This window comes from Pipistrellus hanaki (assembly GCF_964339955.1).
Source record: "Pipistrellus hanaki genome assembly, chromosome: 16".
NCBI lineage: Eukaryota > Metazoa > Chordata > Mammalia > Chiroptera > Vespertilionidae > Pipistrellus > Pipistrellus hanaki.
This window is the reverse complement of record NC_140518.1, coordinates 20,699,135-20,716,384: the sequence shown is the minus strand read 5'-3', so window position 1 is coordinate 20,716,384 and position 17,250 is coordinate 20,699,135. Positions and strand designations below refer to the sequence as shown.

Below are 17,250 nucleotides of genomic sequence, written 5' to 3'. Positions count from 1 at the left end.
GAGTTGACTGGATTGAGCGCATTCCTTTGGCGGTACTCAGGCTGCCCACTTGTTTTGGTTATAATTAGAGACATCACTTTGAATACTCACAAAGGTAACTCGTGTTTAGCTCTGAGTAACTTAAGGTCTTCTGAGTAATTTAAATTACTTCTTTAAAGTAGTTTTTATGCCCAGGTTCAAATTTTTATTGTCTAGTTTTCCTTTTTTTTTTTTTTTTTTTTTTTTTTTTTGACCAGTTGTTTACTATTGCAGTAGTACTAGTATAGCCCTGAAAAACTGTTTAGAAAATTAGGAGGCAGTCTGGATAATAAGCTCCTTCTGATGCATAGATGGAGCTCTTTATTCAAAGAACTTTATATATACACTATCTCATATACTGTATACTGTGAGTTAGAAGTTACCCTGTTTTACAGTTGGCAAGGTCACATATCTTACAAGAGGCAGAGTTGGAATTCAAACTAAATTCTGTCTGACTTCAAATTCAGAATCCATGGTCTAAGAGCTATACTTCATTACTTCCAACAAGTGATTGCAGAAGATATACTATGCAGGTAGTTTGGCAGTTTTAGTTTTCATTGTAAAAGGTTATGATATAGCTTCAAATATTTATCTTTTATAGACTACTGTGACTGTTATGCATTACTCTAACTAAACCCTTCTGAAACTTGTTTATCACTAGTCAGTTATTCAGTAATTATTTAAGTGTTCCCATATGCTAGACAGTGGGGAGCTAATGTTGGTCAAGCTAGAAATAATCCTGGCTCTTAGGGATCTTTGCAGACCATAAATCGCATTTGCCTTTTTAAAATTTTTATTGAATTTATTGGGGTGACATTGGTTAATAAAATTATATAGTTTTCAGGTGTACAATTCTATAATATGTCATCTGTATATTGAATTGTGTGTTTACCAGCCCCAGTCAAGTCTTCCATCACCATTTATCCCCTCTTTACCCTCCTCTACACCCCTCCCCAGCCCTCAATTCCCTCTGGTAATTACCATACTGTTGTCTGCATCTAAGAAGGTTTTTTTTTTTTTTTTTTCTTTCCTTAATCCCTTCACTTTTTTCATCCAGCCCCCCAATTTTCCAAACACCATTTATTGAATAGACTATTTTTACTACATTTTATGTTCTTGCCTTCTTCATCAAATATTAATAGACCATAAAGGCAAGAGTTTATTTCATGGCTCTTTATTCTGTTTTGTTGATCTATATGTCTGTTTTTATGCCATTCTTTTTGTTGACTATAGTCTTGTAGTATATTTGATATCAGGTAGCATGATTCCTCTAGCTTTTGAGTGTTAGTAAGCAGAACGTCAATGCTGGCCCAAACTAAGCACAGTTTTGCCTCAGTTCTGTAAATTTTATATAACTGTTCCACTTGTGAGTCTTAGATTAAGAAACTAAACATATCTTGGTTAAATATTTTTAAAAAACTTATTTTAGAGATGAACGGAGAGGGAAAGAGTGATAGAAACATCAATGAAGAGAGTGAGTCATTGTTCGGCCGCCTCCTGTCTGCCCCACACTGGGAATCAAGCCCACAATCTGGGTATGTGCCCTTACTGGGAATTGAATCTCAACCTCTTGGTTCAGAGATTGGTGCTCAGCCACTGACCCACACTGGCCCTGGTGGTTAAAAATTTTTAAAGATTATCTATATAAGAAGTGCACAAATATGAATGAAGCTTAGACAATGTTCAGGAATATAGTAGAGTTAGCTCAGAAGCAGAACTATGCAAAAGTATTTCTTCTATTTTCCAATCCCATACTTAGTAGATGAGATGGCTGCAGGAAAATGCCAGTTCTCCTACCTTTCCCAAGCTGTCAGGCCCCTTCTTTCATCATATCTGATCATATCTAATAAAGAGGGAATATGGTAATTGACCATCATACCCACAGCCAAGGAGGGAATATGCTAATTGACTACAATACACTCAAAGATGGCGGTGCCCACAACCACAAGATGGCGGCTCCCAGTACCCTCAGCCCTGCCAGGGCAGCATGTGAATGGCTTGGCATGGCATGGCCTGACCGGCCCCCAGGTGGGTCCATCTGCTCCAACTGCCTGCCTCCAGAGTCCCCCAGTTCCCTCAGCGCCCCAGCCACCCAAGGCTGGCCCAAGGCGCAGGCAAGTCTCAGATGGTGGGTGCCCAGTGTTCCAGGGCTGGCCCAAGGTGCTGGCAAACCTCAGATGTCAGCTGCCTAGATGCCCAGGGCCAGCCCAAGGATGACCAAATGACTGAGCAAGCAGGCTGTGTGGGGCGACCAGGCCAGTGGGGGCGCAGTGCAGTTGGCAGTGACCAGGTCAGCAGGGAGGGGCAGTTAAGGGCGATCAGGTAGGCAGGCAGGTGAGCAATTAGGAGCCAGCGGTGGGTCCTGGATTGGAGAGGGTGTAGGCTGGGCTGAGGGGACCCCCCAAGCACGAATTTTGTGCACCGGGCCTCTAGTGTAATATAAGAAATGCTTATTTGTTATGCTGATGTTCTGGATAAACAGACTCTATTTACATCTATGTCTAACAATGTTATTGCTGCTTTTGGTAATGTATAGACTCTTAAAATCTTTAATTTAAAAAAATAAAGTTATACATGTACCTGGATTAAAAACCAAATACTTTTATGGGATTCATATGAAAAGGACAGTATTTCTGTATTCTTCCTTTCTTATAATCTTTATTCCTATTATTGTTATCTTACTATGTGTTTCAGATATTTGAAAGTAATGTACTTACATTTTTTATTTTTTTCTCCTAGTTTTACACATAAGTTGACTTGGAGCTGTGAACTATGAGGACTTAATTGGTGTTCATTTATTCAACAGGTCTAGGATAAAATGTGTATTTAGACACAGTCTTTAATAGAGCTAGTAGGAAAGAAGAATTTAAATAAAAGTAGATTATATGCAACTTAAATTGTAATGTAAAGAAAATAATAAAATATTATAATAAGGAAGTGGCACAGAAGTTAAGATTTAGCCCAGGGTAAGAGGGAACAGCATACAGTAAAGTCAGAGGCTCTGAGGTAAAGTGTTCTTTTCTCTGTAGTTAGACACTGATTTAGATTTTTAGTCATCGTCGTCGTCGTCGTCTTCATCATCATCATCATAATCATCATCATCAGCATAGAATTCTTGTTTATTTTTTCCCATTTATCATGCCATGAATTCATAGGGAATGGGTTCCAGCAGCTCAGGTTCCTTTCCATTGGTTCTCACAAAGTGTGCTTCTCTGGGTGGAGTAGGATCACCCTTCACTTGAACCCAGGTACCTTTCACTTTGGCTTCCTTCTTTTTCTGATCATTTTCCTTCACTCATTTCAGGAAGCTCTCTTGGCTCTTAGAGGCTTATTATGCTCAATATGTACATTAATTCTTTTGGCAAGAATCTTGCCCTCAACTTGCTTTTTCACAATAATGCCCACCGCATGCTGGGTGTCATTGTAGTTTCTTTCAGTTTTGTCATGGTAACATTTGTGGGGCGTTCCTTTTTGAACAGTGCCATTCCCTTGATGTCCACAATATCACTTTTTTGTATGTAGAGTTGCATGTATGTGGCCAAAGAAACAACGCCATGTTTTCTAAAAGTCTTGGAGAACATATAGCGGGTACCTCTCCTCTTTCCCTTGCGTTAATAATTTTGGTCAATTAGTCTGTGGAACCTTGGTCACCTGGAGCCACACTCAGGGTCTACATGGAGGCACTTAAAGAATGTTGACATAAATATCTTTATTATCATGTTATTTGGACAGCTCAATAAATGTAGAAATACTAATGTTTTTCATAGAATTGTCAAATTGCATTCTTGTAAAGCCATGCCATTCATACTCACCTTGTTCATTTGTTCATTCATTAATGTAGCAAAGATTTATTGCTCTTTACATGCCAGAGCCTGATCAAGGTGCTGGGAGAACTGAGTATACAAAATCATCCTTTTTATGGACTTGCCATTCTAGATAGGTGGGTTGAAGAGCAGTCTAGATGATAAACAAGCATGTACCATGCTAGAAGGTGGTAAGTGTTATGGTGGGTGGTTGATGGTGCCATATTATTCAGGGTGGTCTGGGAAAATCTCTCTCAGGGATCCTTTGAGCAAAAGTGAAGAGTCATCCTATAGATATCTGAGAGAGGAACATTCAAAGCCAGTACTCTGTGGTAGAATGTTTTCTTTCTTTTTTTTCAAAATTGATTTTTTCTCTCTCGGATTATGTTTTCTATATTCAAGAACAGCAAGGAGGCAATTTATCTAGAGCTAGGTGGACAAGGTTATGAATTGATGCCTGAGAGGTTGTAGTGTGCTAGAAAGAGTTCTGTCAATTATTTTAAGGACTTTAAAAAGTTTCCATAGAGAGCAAAGTTGAAACAGTTTTGTACCATTAAAATTTTTTTCTGCTGTATTTTAAGTAGACCTAAAATCTGGCAGTGGTTTGTAAATTTTCTGTTTATCCATTTTATTCGACACATTTCAGAGTAAATTCCAAACATCAGCATACTTCCCTTTAAGTACTTTTGTGTGTATATTATTAATGAGTTTAATATTTGCTTAGTTTTTCTTAGATAAAATTTATACACAAATATTTAAATCTCAATATGTAAATATTGACAAGTGCATATACCTAAATAACCCCAATCTCTTCAAGATAAAGGATATGATTACTATTCAAGAAATTTCCCTCATACCTATTCCCAATTAGTTTTCTCCCCTACCCCATCCAGAAGCAATCACTCCTCTCAGTATTTCCTAGTATACATTAGATTCTCCTGGTTTAGAGCTTCCTGTACTAATATACAGTATGCACTCTTGTGTAAGGTTCTTCCTCTCAGCAAAGTGTTTGTGAGATGCAGGCATGTTTCTTGTTTCTTTTTATTGCCGTTGTATTCCAGGATATCCATATGCCATAGTTTCCCTTTTTTCTTAATGAAGGGTAATTGGGCTTTTTTCTTTTTATAAATATATTTTTTTATTTTTTACAGAGAGCAAGAGAGAGGGATAGAGAGTTAGAAACATCGATGAGAGAGAAACATCGATCAGCTGCCTCTTGCACACCCCCTACTGGGGATGTGCCCACAACCAGGGTACATGCCCTTGACCAGAATCGAACCTGGACCTTTCAGTCCATAGGCTAATGCTCTATCCACTGAGCCAAACCGGTTTCGGCGGTAGTTGGGCTTTTGGCAACTTTTACCTATTATGAATAAAGCTGCTGTGAAGATTTTCTTCAAGTCTTTTTGTAAAACACAGGTGTTCATTTCTCTTAGATAAAGACCTCATAAGGTAGCAATGTGGTTAGTTTTATAACAAACTTCCAAACCTTTCCCCAAAGCATTTGTAGCATTTTGTGTTTCCCCCAGCAATGTGTGAGTTGCTCAATATCCTTGCCAAAGTCAGTTGCTCATCCGTTGATACCTTGTAGTTTTAGTTAGTATTTCTCTGATGACTGATAAGGTTGAGCACTTTTGCATGTATTTGTTGGCCATTTGAATATCTTTAGGAATTTTTTGTACTAATATATATATATTACCATTAAAAGGTTGAATTGTAGAAACGACTTGGAAGACTTTGACCAGGGAGAAACAGCCATGGCTCTTGTGAAAAATAGGAAAGATGATAAGGAGCAGAATTGGGTGGGAAGATAATGAGTTTAGCTTTAAATTGGTTAGTGCAATGTCTGTTACTGTATGCAACAAGGTAAGTACAGAATATGAGCATAAGCTTTTAGAAACCTATAGTGATTTGCCAGTTGCACAGCATCCAAACATGTGTTTGTAGTTTACAGAAGTATCTGTTTGTGACAGAGTGGAAATAAATAAAAATATTTGAGCCTTTATAACATGGTTTGACAAGCACTATCAACAGGGGATCCAATGTAGGATGAGTTGTTAATGACAATGAGTATGTTTTAGACATTGTGCTGTCATGTATTATTTCACTTAATACAAATAACATATCTATGATCATCAGCATGCATTTTAGTGGTTGTCCTCTCTCAATGGACATGGAGTGAGATGTAAAAATTGCAAGGAGGAAATTTGAAGTGCAGGTTGAGGGGTTGAATATTAATCTTTCAATCAGTATGAACTCATTAAAAATGTAACAGAGTAACATTCCCAAATCCATATTTAATAAAGATAGATTTTGCAGTGGCAAAAGGATTAATAAACCATAAAGAGAAAGAAAAGATTATAAAGTCACTTAGGAGTCAGTTGCAACAGTATCTAAATGTGAGATCTTGAGAGACTTAACTTAGTTTGTTATTATTGTAACAAATAAAACATTCAGAAGGGAAGAGTCAAAGACTTTGTAAATCTTGACCTGGGACTAGTGCTCTCTGGTACATAATGTGACCATAGTTTTAGAAGAAATAGAATTTGATTACTAGACTTAGGTTAAAATTATATAAGGCAGTTGAGTCATTGTATGCTTTAAAAACAGTAATTTTATATCCCTTTTTATTTGTGAGTTACTAATCAATAAATGAAATGAAGTTGTATCAAAACAATTCAATAAGGCAAAAATTGCACTATCATAACTAATAAAGTATTATTTAAAAATTTTGATGGACAAGAAACCCAAGATAGTACCTTGTAAAAGCTATGATATATTTTTGCTGTGTTTAAATGGCTACTTAGCTTTTTTATCATACATTAATATATTTAAAAAACTTGAAAATGCATATATTTATTTCTTCTAGTCACCTAGAAGAAAACAGTTGCATTGTAGGAACTGTATTATAGATTCAATAAGTTAACATTTGGAGTGTTTTCTTGGAACTTTGAATTTATATCAAGGATGTAACACTAGGTGTCGCTAACACATTGAGCAAAGAGAAGAGAAGCTGTTTCAACCCTTGAAAGGAAATATTTACCCTAAAGCTTTTAATGTAACTTTTACACTAAAAGCTTTAGAGAAAATATGCAAAGGCATATTAGACTAAAACATGCAATTAATCTATTATTTATAAAAGTTGGGTGCCAGTCGACCTTGCCATGTTAAGATTGCTAACCTGGAAACCATTTTATGGGTTTCTTTTGGGAGCAATCAGTGATTTGGGTAACTGGCAAACTGAGAAAGTTTGAATATGAACCCCAATGAAAAAATGACCTTTGTTGAGAATAGCACTTTATTTTGTTTGGTCCAGCTTCTTACTACTGAAAATAGACTTAATGGATGGTTCTTTAGTCATCTGCAGGAGATGACTGTCATGAAGTGCATAAAGGTAGAAATGAAAAATAATATTGAAATAGCTTCTGGAATCCACCCATTTTTGTGGAGGAAAATACTTTTTTCTAGAGTGTTTCTTAAGCTGTCACTTTAGAGAGGTCTTAAAAAGATTAAGCACCAAAAGTTTAATCTTACTTTATATACCCCTAACCTTAAGTTATGTTTTAATAGTGGCATGGTATGACTTTTGTTGATTTAGTATAGGCAGTCTGCTTTAAATGAGTTTGATATTTATCACTGTAAAGTGGAATCTTTCTTATATGAATTGTTTTTGATGTTTTTCTACTCTAAAACAAATATTCTTTGGACACAAGCTGAGGGAGGCAGTTTAATCTGGGGAGGCAGTTTTTTCTTTTGTTATGAAATAACTTGAATATATTGTGTAAGTTCACAGATCTTAAGGATACAAGATTGAATTTGTATAACTCTATGTAACCTTCTATACACCACTCAAATTGAGTTACAGGATGTTTCTAGCAACTCAGAAGAGTCCCTCATGCCACTTCCCTGTAGATGCTGGCCTCTTGGTGCCTTTCAGTAATCACTGATCTGACGTCTATCATCAGAGATTAGTTTTTTTCTAGTCTTGAACTTCATTAAGAAAATATGGTTGTAGATAATACAGTCTGTATTCTTTTAGGTCTGGCTTCTTTCTCTTAGTATAGCTATGAGATTCTTTCATGTTATTGCATGTAGTAGTAATGCGTTCTTATTCTTGCTGTGTTGTATTTTATCATGAATACAAGGCATTTTTTGAAAAATCTATTATACAACGAATAGAAAAATATTTATTGTTTCCAGTTTTTGAGTAATCTGAATAAAGCTGCTGTGAACATTCTTGTATGTTTCTTGGTGGACATATACACCTATTTCTCTTGGAGATAAACCAAGGAATAGATTTGCTGTGTCATACTGTGGTGTATGTTTCACTGTAGTAGGTTATTGCAAAAGAGTTTTCCAAAGTGGTTGATCAATATATATGAAAGTTTCATTTTCTCCATGTTCTCACTCTTTTGGGATTGTGCCTTAAATTTGAATCATTCCGGTAGGTATGTGATTGTATCTCATGATGGAGTTTTTATTTCACAGTAATTTCAAACCATCTGAAAATTTTATTACTAGTATACAGAACTCTTGTTACCTATTAGCCAGAGTTAGAATTATGGAGATTTTGTTTCATTTGCTTTATCATTCTCTCAATTTGTGCAGATTTTTTTCTGAACCACTTACACGTTGTTGAAATCATGTCCCCCTTTTCCCTAAATAATTCAGTATATATTTACTAAACATAAGCACATAACATTATTATTAAAAACAGGACATTTAAATTTGTTATAAAACTATTATGTAATCCACAGTCCATTTTCTGATTTTTATCATTTGTCTTAATAGTCTCCTTTATAGGCATTCTTATATTTTTACCTTCCTAATGACTTTTGATGAAATAAATCAGATACAGATTTTAAGTGTTTTACATATTGTTAATGCTTTGTGTATTTTTTCCCCCCCTAAGTACATGAAGATATTCTCCTTTGTTTTCTTTCTTTCTTTTTTTTTTAAAATACATTTTTTATTGATTTTATACAGAGAGGAAGGGAGAGAGATAGAGTTAGAAACATCGATGAGAGAGAGTCATCGATCAGCTGCCTCTTGCACACCCCCCACTGGGGATATGCCCGCAACCAAGGTACATGCCCTTGACCGGAATCGAACCTGGGACCCCTGAGTCCCCAAGCCGACGCTCTATCCATTGAGCCAAACCGGTCCCGGCTCTCCTTTGTTTTCTGTTAGAAGGTTGTTGTTATTAATTTTAACTTTATGATCCGTTTGAAATAATTTTTTGTATGTATGGTTGAGATAGCAGTCAAGGCTTTTTTTAAGGTTAAAATATTAATAAAAAATGATAACTAACTTATGCAGTATCATTTCCTGAAAACAACAATAGCAACACCACCATCATTCCTGGTCCCCCAGCCCCTACTTAATCGCAGTAATGCCATATACGTACAGGTTGATTTTGCTGTGTCTGTTTTTGTTTTTTCTTTGACTTATTTTTTAATTGACTTAAAATATTTTTATTTAGAAATAATTATAGACTCATGGGAAGTTACAGAATATTATTTAGAGTCCTGTGTACCCTCCCCACAGTTTCCCCAAAGGTGACATCTTATGTAAACTCTTAAAAAAAAAATTTATTGATTTTTTACAGAGAGGAAGGGAGAGGGATAACAGTTAGAAACATCAATGAGTGAGAATCATCGACCAGCTGCCTCCTACATACCCCCCACTGGGGATGTGCCCGCAACCAATGTACATGCCCTTGACCGGAATCGAACCTGGGACCTTTCAGTCCACAGACTGACACTCTTCCACTGAGCCAAACCGGTTTCGGCTTATGTAAACTCTTAGTACAATATTAAAACCAGGAAACAGCTTATTGTGAGTAATCAGTTGTCTCATTTTTCTGAGAAGAGTGAGATAACAGAAAACCTTAGTTTTCTGGAGAATTTTAAAAGAAATTCAAACTACTATTACTATTTTCTAAATTGTGCTCATATTCATTTTAATGTTTAAACTTTGGACATAGGACCAAGTGAATTAAATGAAAAATTTCTGATTTCCTAATTTTTGATTCACTTTGCCTATGTGTTCCAGTGCTTTCTGGGAATCTTGATTTTTATATGAGCAGCTGGGAGAATTCTTTGTAAGCCTCCCTAGAACTGTGATGATGCTCCCCCCCCCCCCTTTTCTTTTTTGAAGCTGTTTTGAAGCTGGAGACAGTGAAATAAGGAAGGGCCTAGGATAGAAGCAACAGGAGAGTAGGCAGGGCTACTTTGGCTCTAGAAACATGGATGAGAAGTGAACCAAAGCGGAGCTGCTGTCAGCTCACTGGAGAGTCAGAAAAGGGCAACTTGGGGACAGGTATGGGAGTTAGCCCTGGATGAGCTGACACTGCCCTTTGCTCCCCTGGTTGCAAGTCTTGTGGGGATCCTTAGAGTTTAGGAGATGCAATCAAGAAGAGAGGGGGAAGGGGAAGGTACTGGGTCCTTTGGCTTGAGGGTTTTAAAGGCTGGGAGTTTAGGGGAGATGTGTGATCTTGTCTTAATGGTGTTTGTATCTCTTGTGCTATCTGACGTATCTCTTGTGCCAGCTAAATTGTATGTGCATATGTTTGTTTGTGAATATTACATATGTGTGTATATGTGCTTATATTTTTAATACATTTGTTTTAGGATCTCAACATTTTGCTGAATATTTTCATCTAACTGTGCTAGAGACTCAGTTTCAGAAAAGATCCATACTAAGCTTTGTAATCTCTTGTTGTTTGCTGTCATTCCATCACATTTGCAATCTATCCCTTCCTAAAATCTCTGTTTTCAGTAATTAATAGCATAATTTTTCCACTCAGCAACACTGAAACTTTAGGTTTTATGCCAAGTGTTAGGAGATACAATTGTAACTTAAGACCTTAAGGAGATTATATCCTGCTTGTGCAAAATGTCACTACATAATTGCAGTCTTGTGTCAGTGCTTCTCAAATGGAAGTGATTTTGCCCCCAGGGACATCTGGCTATGTCTGCAGATACATTTTGTTGTCAACAATTTGGGGTTGCTACTGGCATCTAGTGGGTAAAAGACAGAGAGGCTGTTAAGCATCTTACAGTGTTACAGGACAGCCTCTCTCAATAAAGAATTGTCCAGCCCCAAAATCAGTAAGTAGTGCTAAGGTTGAGATACCGTAGCCTATGAGATTAATGTTACCAGGGAGGTATGAATAGATTGCTGTAGAGCTTTGAGGAGTGATGGGATGCCTGGGGAAATTTTGACAGTTGTGCTGCCTAGTGAAGTTTCACGATAATATAAATAGTATCTATAATTTAAATAATCAAAATATACTATGCATTATTTTAGGCACATTTTGTACCTGTTGTTTATTCTGTCATTTAAAAATTTTATTTTTTTATTTATTTTCATTTATTTGTTAATCCTCACCTGAGGATATTTTTTCATTGATATTTAGGGAAAGTGGAAGAAAGAGGGAAAGACAGAGAAAAACAGATGTGAGAGAAAACACATTAATTGGATGCCTCCTGCCCGAGCCCTTAGTAGGACAGGTGGGTGAGGAGCCTGCAACCAAGGTACATGCCCTTGATGGGAATTGAACCCGGGGCCCTTTGGCCCATAAGCCAATGCTCTACCCACTAAGCCAAACCAGCTAGTTATTCTGTCATTTTTACTGGTTGATGGTATTCCCATTTTATAGATGAAAAAATTAAAACATATTTAAGCAGTTAAACTTCTTTGGTAGATACTTTAAAAAAATAGAATTTATTTTTTTAGGACAGTTTTAGACTCATAACAAAATTGTACGGGAAGTACAGAAAGTTCCCATGTATATCTTCTGCCTCCACAAACACACAGCCTCTCTACTGTCAACATTCCACATCGAAGTGGTACATTTGATATAGTTGATGAACCTACACTGACGCATTATCACTCAAAGTCCAAGGGTTACTTTAGGGTTCACTTTTGACGTTGTGCTTTCTATGCATTTTGACAACTGTTTAAGAACATGTATGCACCATCATGGTATCGTAAAGAGTCTCACTGCCCTAAATATCCTCTGTGTTCTGCCTATTCACTGCTCTAAAAATTCTTTGTACTTCCTCTCCCTAATTTCTGGCAGCCACTGATCTTTTCACTGTCTATACAGTTTTGCATTTACAATATGTCATATATGTGGTTGAGATCATACAGATTGACTTCTTTCACTAGTAATATGCAATTAAATTTCTCCATGTCTTTTCATGGCTTGATAGTTCATTTTTAAAAAAAATATATTTTTTATTGATTTTTTTACAGAGAGGAAGAGAGAGAGATAGAGAGTTAGAAACATCGATGAGAGAGAAACATCAATCAGCTGCCTCCTGCACACTCCCCACTGGGGATGTGCCCGCAGCCAAGGTACATGCCCTTGACCGGAATTGAACCCGGGACCTTTCAGTCCACAGGCTGATGCTCTATCTACTGAGCCAAACCGGTTTGGCACTTCATTTCTTTTTAGTGCTGAATAATATTCCACTATCTGATTCATCATAGTTTATTTATGAAATAGATTTTTAAAAATTGTTGTAACATGCCATAAAATATACAAATTTCAAGTCTATAGTTTGATAACTGTGTGTGTGTGTGTATGTGTGTGTGTTTATGTATTATGCAAGGTGTACACATATATAAATAAATGAAAAATATTCTTACTGAGAAAGTTCCTCAAGCAGTATTCTCCCTATTTTTAGGTCAGGTAATCACTATTCTGACCATAGATTAATTTTGTCTGTATTGAACTTCACAGAAATAGTGGAATACACATTATGTATTAACTTGTGTATCCTTTTTGCTTTTTGTAATTTAAAAAATACATTTTATTGTTTTCAGAGAGAAAGGGGAAAGGAGAGAGAGAGAGAGAAACATCAATGACGAGAGAGAATCATTGATCGGCTGCCTCCTGCATGCCCCACACTGGAGATGAGCCCGCAACCCGAGCATATGCTCTGACAGAAAATTGAACTGTGACCTCCTGGTTCATAGGTACACACTCAACCACTGAGTCATGCTGTCTGGGCCTCATTGTAATTTTTACATTTATCTATGTTACATGTTGTGGTAGTTTGTATTTTTATTACTGTGTTTTGTTGTACTGATTGAATATATCGCAGTTCGTTTAGCTATTTTTTTTTTTGTTTTTTTTTGTTTTGTTTACAAATCCTCATCTGGGGATATTTTCCCATTGATTTTTAGACAGAGTGCTAGGGAAGGGGAGAGACACACAGAGAACAATATCGATGTGAGAGGACACATCAATTGGTTGCCTCCTGCACAAGCCCTGACCAGGGCTGGGATCCAGCCTGAAACCTGGATATGTGCCCCAGTCTACAGGCTCTGTCTACTACTGAGTCAATCCGATTAGAGCTGTTTAGCTATTCTCTTAATGGGCATTTGTGTTTTTGGCTCTCCGTTACAGTGAATAAAGCTCCAATTAACATAATATTAGATACACCTACTGTATTTTTGAGTAAGTATCTAGGAGTAGAATTGCTAGGTTGTAGGTTAGGCATATATTTAACTTTACTAGAAATTGTCTAGAGTTTTCCAAAGAGATTGTAGCATTATATCCTTCTGTCTGCAATATCAGATATATTTGCTCCGCTACCTGCCACAATGGTTGTTGTCAGTCTTTTTAATTTTTAAAAAATATATTTTATTGATTTTTTGCAGAGAGGAAGGGAGAGAGATAGAGAGCTAGAAACATCGATGAGAAAGAAACATTGACCAGCTGCCTCCTGCACCCCCCTCACTGGGGATGTGCCCGCAATCAATGTACGTATTATACATGCCCTTGACCGGAATCGAACCTGGGACCCTTCAGTCCACAGACCGACGCTCTACCACTGAGCCAAACTGGTTTCGGCAGTCTTTTTAATTTTTAGTCATTTTCTCAATCTTATAAGTTAGTACATCTATTTTATAGCATCCATTCCTCCTTGGTTAGATATCTATTATTACAAAACTATCTTCAATCAATGGATCATATCAGGATAGATTTAGAATCCCAATAATACGTGACAAACTCAGTCTTCTAAAAGTGGAAGAAGGCTATAAGGCAGTATTGGCTTATCTGTAGCACTGTTTTCTCTCTTTCTCTTTTCAACTGGACACATTCGGCACAAAATAAAATAACAAGTTAAAGGGAATCCAGTTTGTGTCTCAGAGTGATTATGAAGTGTTTATGACAGCTGCTAGGCTGACACTCTCCGTAATGGTGTTACATTGACTTCTGAACACCTTCCAGTCTGCCTCCAGGCGTGCGTGTCTGTGTAGTCTGAGTGGTTTTGCATTAACATCTACCCCGAGTAAGATCTTTTGACTACAGAAGTGTTACTTGCAAATGGAAGATACCATTAGGGCTGCTTCAAAGCTCGGAATGGTATTTGGATTGGTGGTGCTGAAGTAATGGCTGGTGTTTTGAAGTGTAATGTCTAAATCTGTGTTGCATAACTGGAGGACCCTGTGAGTTTAAACTGTTTTTCTTTGATCTTCTTTTAAAAAATCAGGCTGAAGGGGAAAGGTTAAAGTCGACTTAAAATACTCCTCTCTGTGTGCAAAAATTTGGGAGTATGAAATTTGCGGTTACAGTTCCATTCATTATATTTGCCTTCTGCACTTTTCATATTGTTCTTGAAACACACTTCCTTCTTGTCTCAAGTTTTGTATTTTGAACTTGGTGTCAAGACCAAAATATCCACTCAGTTGCCGTCTGATTTATGTGGTTAGCAAATATCTGTTGTATAAGTTGTTAGCCCTAACAAGCATGCACTTTAAGTGGTTTTTGTGGTTTGCCCCCTTTTTTTTTCCTTGACAGCATACAGAGCAGGTTATAGAGATATTGACACTCTAACCTGATCATTTGTGGTTAGGTAGGCAAAAATAAAACAAAAACCCTGTCCCCTTGTTTCTCAATTTTGGGGGCTTTCAAAATAATTACTTTTTACTGTTAGGAATACTTTCCTCAAACTGTGCTATCTTAAGTTTTTGAAATTGTTGGAGCAGAGCTGTAATATGGAAAATAAACCCCTGGCAGCGAGACTTTTCTCTATCGAAAAAAATAAAGGCCCAAGTTTAAAAATGGTTTTGAATACAGTGTATAAATAGGAGATTCTGATGCTTCTCTGGCCAGTTTTTTGAAATGTTTTTCTTTGTTTATTTATGTCTAAACTGAAAATATATCACTGAATTGGCTCACAGGGTGCCTTTCGAGAGAGACTATCAGTCTTATTAGAGAGTGCTTTGTAGGTATGATTGCCACTCACGTAGATAGGTGAGGTCTTTTTGTTGCTTAGTAACTTAATACGTAAGTATAAGATGATATCCCCACCCCTTCGCCTATCTCTTTTTTTTTTTTTTTTACTTTTATCTCTTCTCCCTAATTAAGAAAATTATTCTTGTGATTTTTAAGTTAAAGTAATGAAAAAGTCTTTTTAAAGGAACTTCATTAGTTCATTTGTGTTGTCTGTATGATTAATACGTGTGAAACAGCAGAGTGGTAACTATATAGTTGTATATTTAATTACTGGTAGGCTAAGTGAGGTCCTTTTGCTTTAGTGTCTGTATTCCTTAGTCTAAGGCCTCATTGTCTACTCATTCCCCCCTTCAAAAAAAAAAAAAAAATATATATATATTAAATAAATGTTATAGACTTTTTGCAGAGAGGGAGAGAGATAGAGAGCTAGAAACGTTAATGAGAGAGAAACATCGACCAGCTGCCTCTTGCACACCCCCTACTAGGGATGTGCCTGCAACCAATGTACATGCCCTTGACCGGAATTGAACCTGGGACCTTTCAGTCCGCAGACCAACGCTCTACCACTGAGCCAAACCGGTCTTGGACCCTTCCATATATTTTTACCCTTTATCTTTATTTTGGGGGGCAGTGGTATCAGGGAATGTTAAAAAAATTTACATAGAGCATGGGGCAAAAATAGATTTATAGTTCATAAGGAAAATAATACAATAATTAATATATAATACAAGAATAAATCTTTTTTTTGCATACCCATATCTGTAAACTTACTTTTGCTCCATCTGTATATATTATTTTTATTTTTATTTATTTTTAATTTTTTAAAAAAATATATTTTATTGATTTTGTACAGAGAGGAAGGGAGAGAGATAGAGAGTTAGAAACATCAATGAGAGAGAGTCATCGATCAGCTGCCTCTTGCACACCCCCTACTGGGGATATGCCTGCAACCAAGGTACATGCCCTTGACCGGAATCGAACCTGGGACCCTTCAGTCCACAGGCCGACGCTCTATCCACTGAGCCAAACCGGTTTCGGCCATATATTATTTTTAAAACAGTTATTTTTACATAAAAATTGAGTGAGAAACTGGCTAGGGCTAAATGATTATCTTTTTAAGGAAGTTCTTTTCAGTTATGTTTGTATGATTAGTACATGTAAAACAATTAGAAAAGATTGGTAACTACATTTGTCTATTTAAGTGGGCTGCTTTTACATCACTGTTGGTAAGAAAACCTGTTGCAGGTAAAAACATTATATTAACACATGAAGGTTGGAATGAGCGTGGGATATTTGTAAGAGACGCAGAGAGACTGCCTTGGTCTTGAGGCTGGAGTGTGAAGATAAGTGTGATAAAAACTGCTGTCCAGATGGGGTGCTGTTGACCGTCTAGTAGTAGTCCTTTCCTCAAGAGCGGTAAAGCATAGGAAGGAACATATCGGTGGGTTCCAGGATGAGTTGTAACAAAGTGTGTTTTCTGATATGGAATTAACAAATTTCCAGGCATTAAATATTAACATGCTTTGAGAACAGTGGGGCAATGGCAAATTATACTAAATACCATTGAGACAGGATAATCAGACTCAATCATTTACTTATCAATTCATTCATTCAACAAGCATCTTCTTGATTTAACTGTTTTTTTTTTAGTGCCAACTATGTGTTACGTATTTTAAATACACACTTTAACACAGCTACCTTGTTAGATAGATATGTCATCACCCCTATTTTAAAAGCCAAACTCAAAGTTAGCAACTTTGTATAGTTAATAAACACAAGTCAAATTTATTAACTGTTAGAATCATTGATGTTGTTGCTGTGTGATATTTGTAACTGATGATCTGGCATGTTGTACATACTTGGCATTGTTGCCATAGGTCATTATCTTTTGGGCGGGGGGCGGGGATAAAAAAAACTTCCAGGGATCTTCCCTGTTGACTGCTTTTACTCCTTTAGAATTCTTAGGTGAACCAGAACCATTACTTGTCTGGAGAACCCGAGGATATGTTTATTGATTTTAGAGAGAGAGGAAAGGAGAGAGAGAGAGTGTGAAACATTGATGCATTTCCCTCCCCCACAACCTAAATATGTGCCCTGACAGGGAATTGAACCAGCAACCTTTTTGGTTCACTGTATGATGATCAAACCAACTTAGCTACACCGTCCAAAATG

The 17,250-nt window shown here is 36.7% G+C and overlaps 1 protein-coding gene and 1 pseudogene across 20 annotated transcripts in view; one reads left to right on the top strand and one right to left on the bottom strand.

The window, feature by feature from the left end:
• BCAS3 (BCAS3 microtubule associated cell migration factor) overlaps positions 1-17,250 on the top strand; it is a 463,099-nt gene that overhangs the window by 22,774 nt on the left and 423,075 nt on the right. The window lies entirely within an intron of this gene.
• LOC311610740 (large ribosomal subunit protein eL21-like) lies at positions 3,155-3,851 on the bottom strand (annotated as a pseudogene). The gene is made up of 2 exons: positions 3,831-3,851; positions 3,155-3,623 (listed from the first exon to the last, which is right to left on the bottom strand). The product of its transcript is annotated as a large ribosomal subunit protein eL21-like (transcript).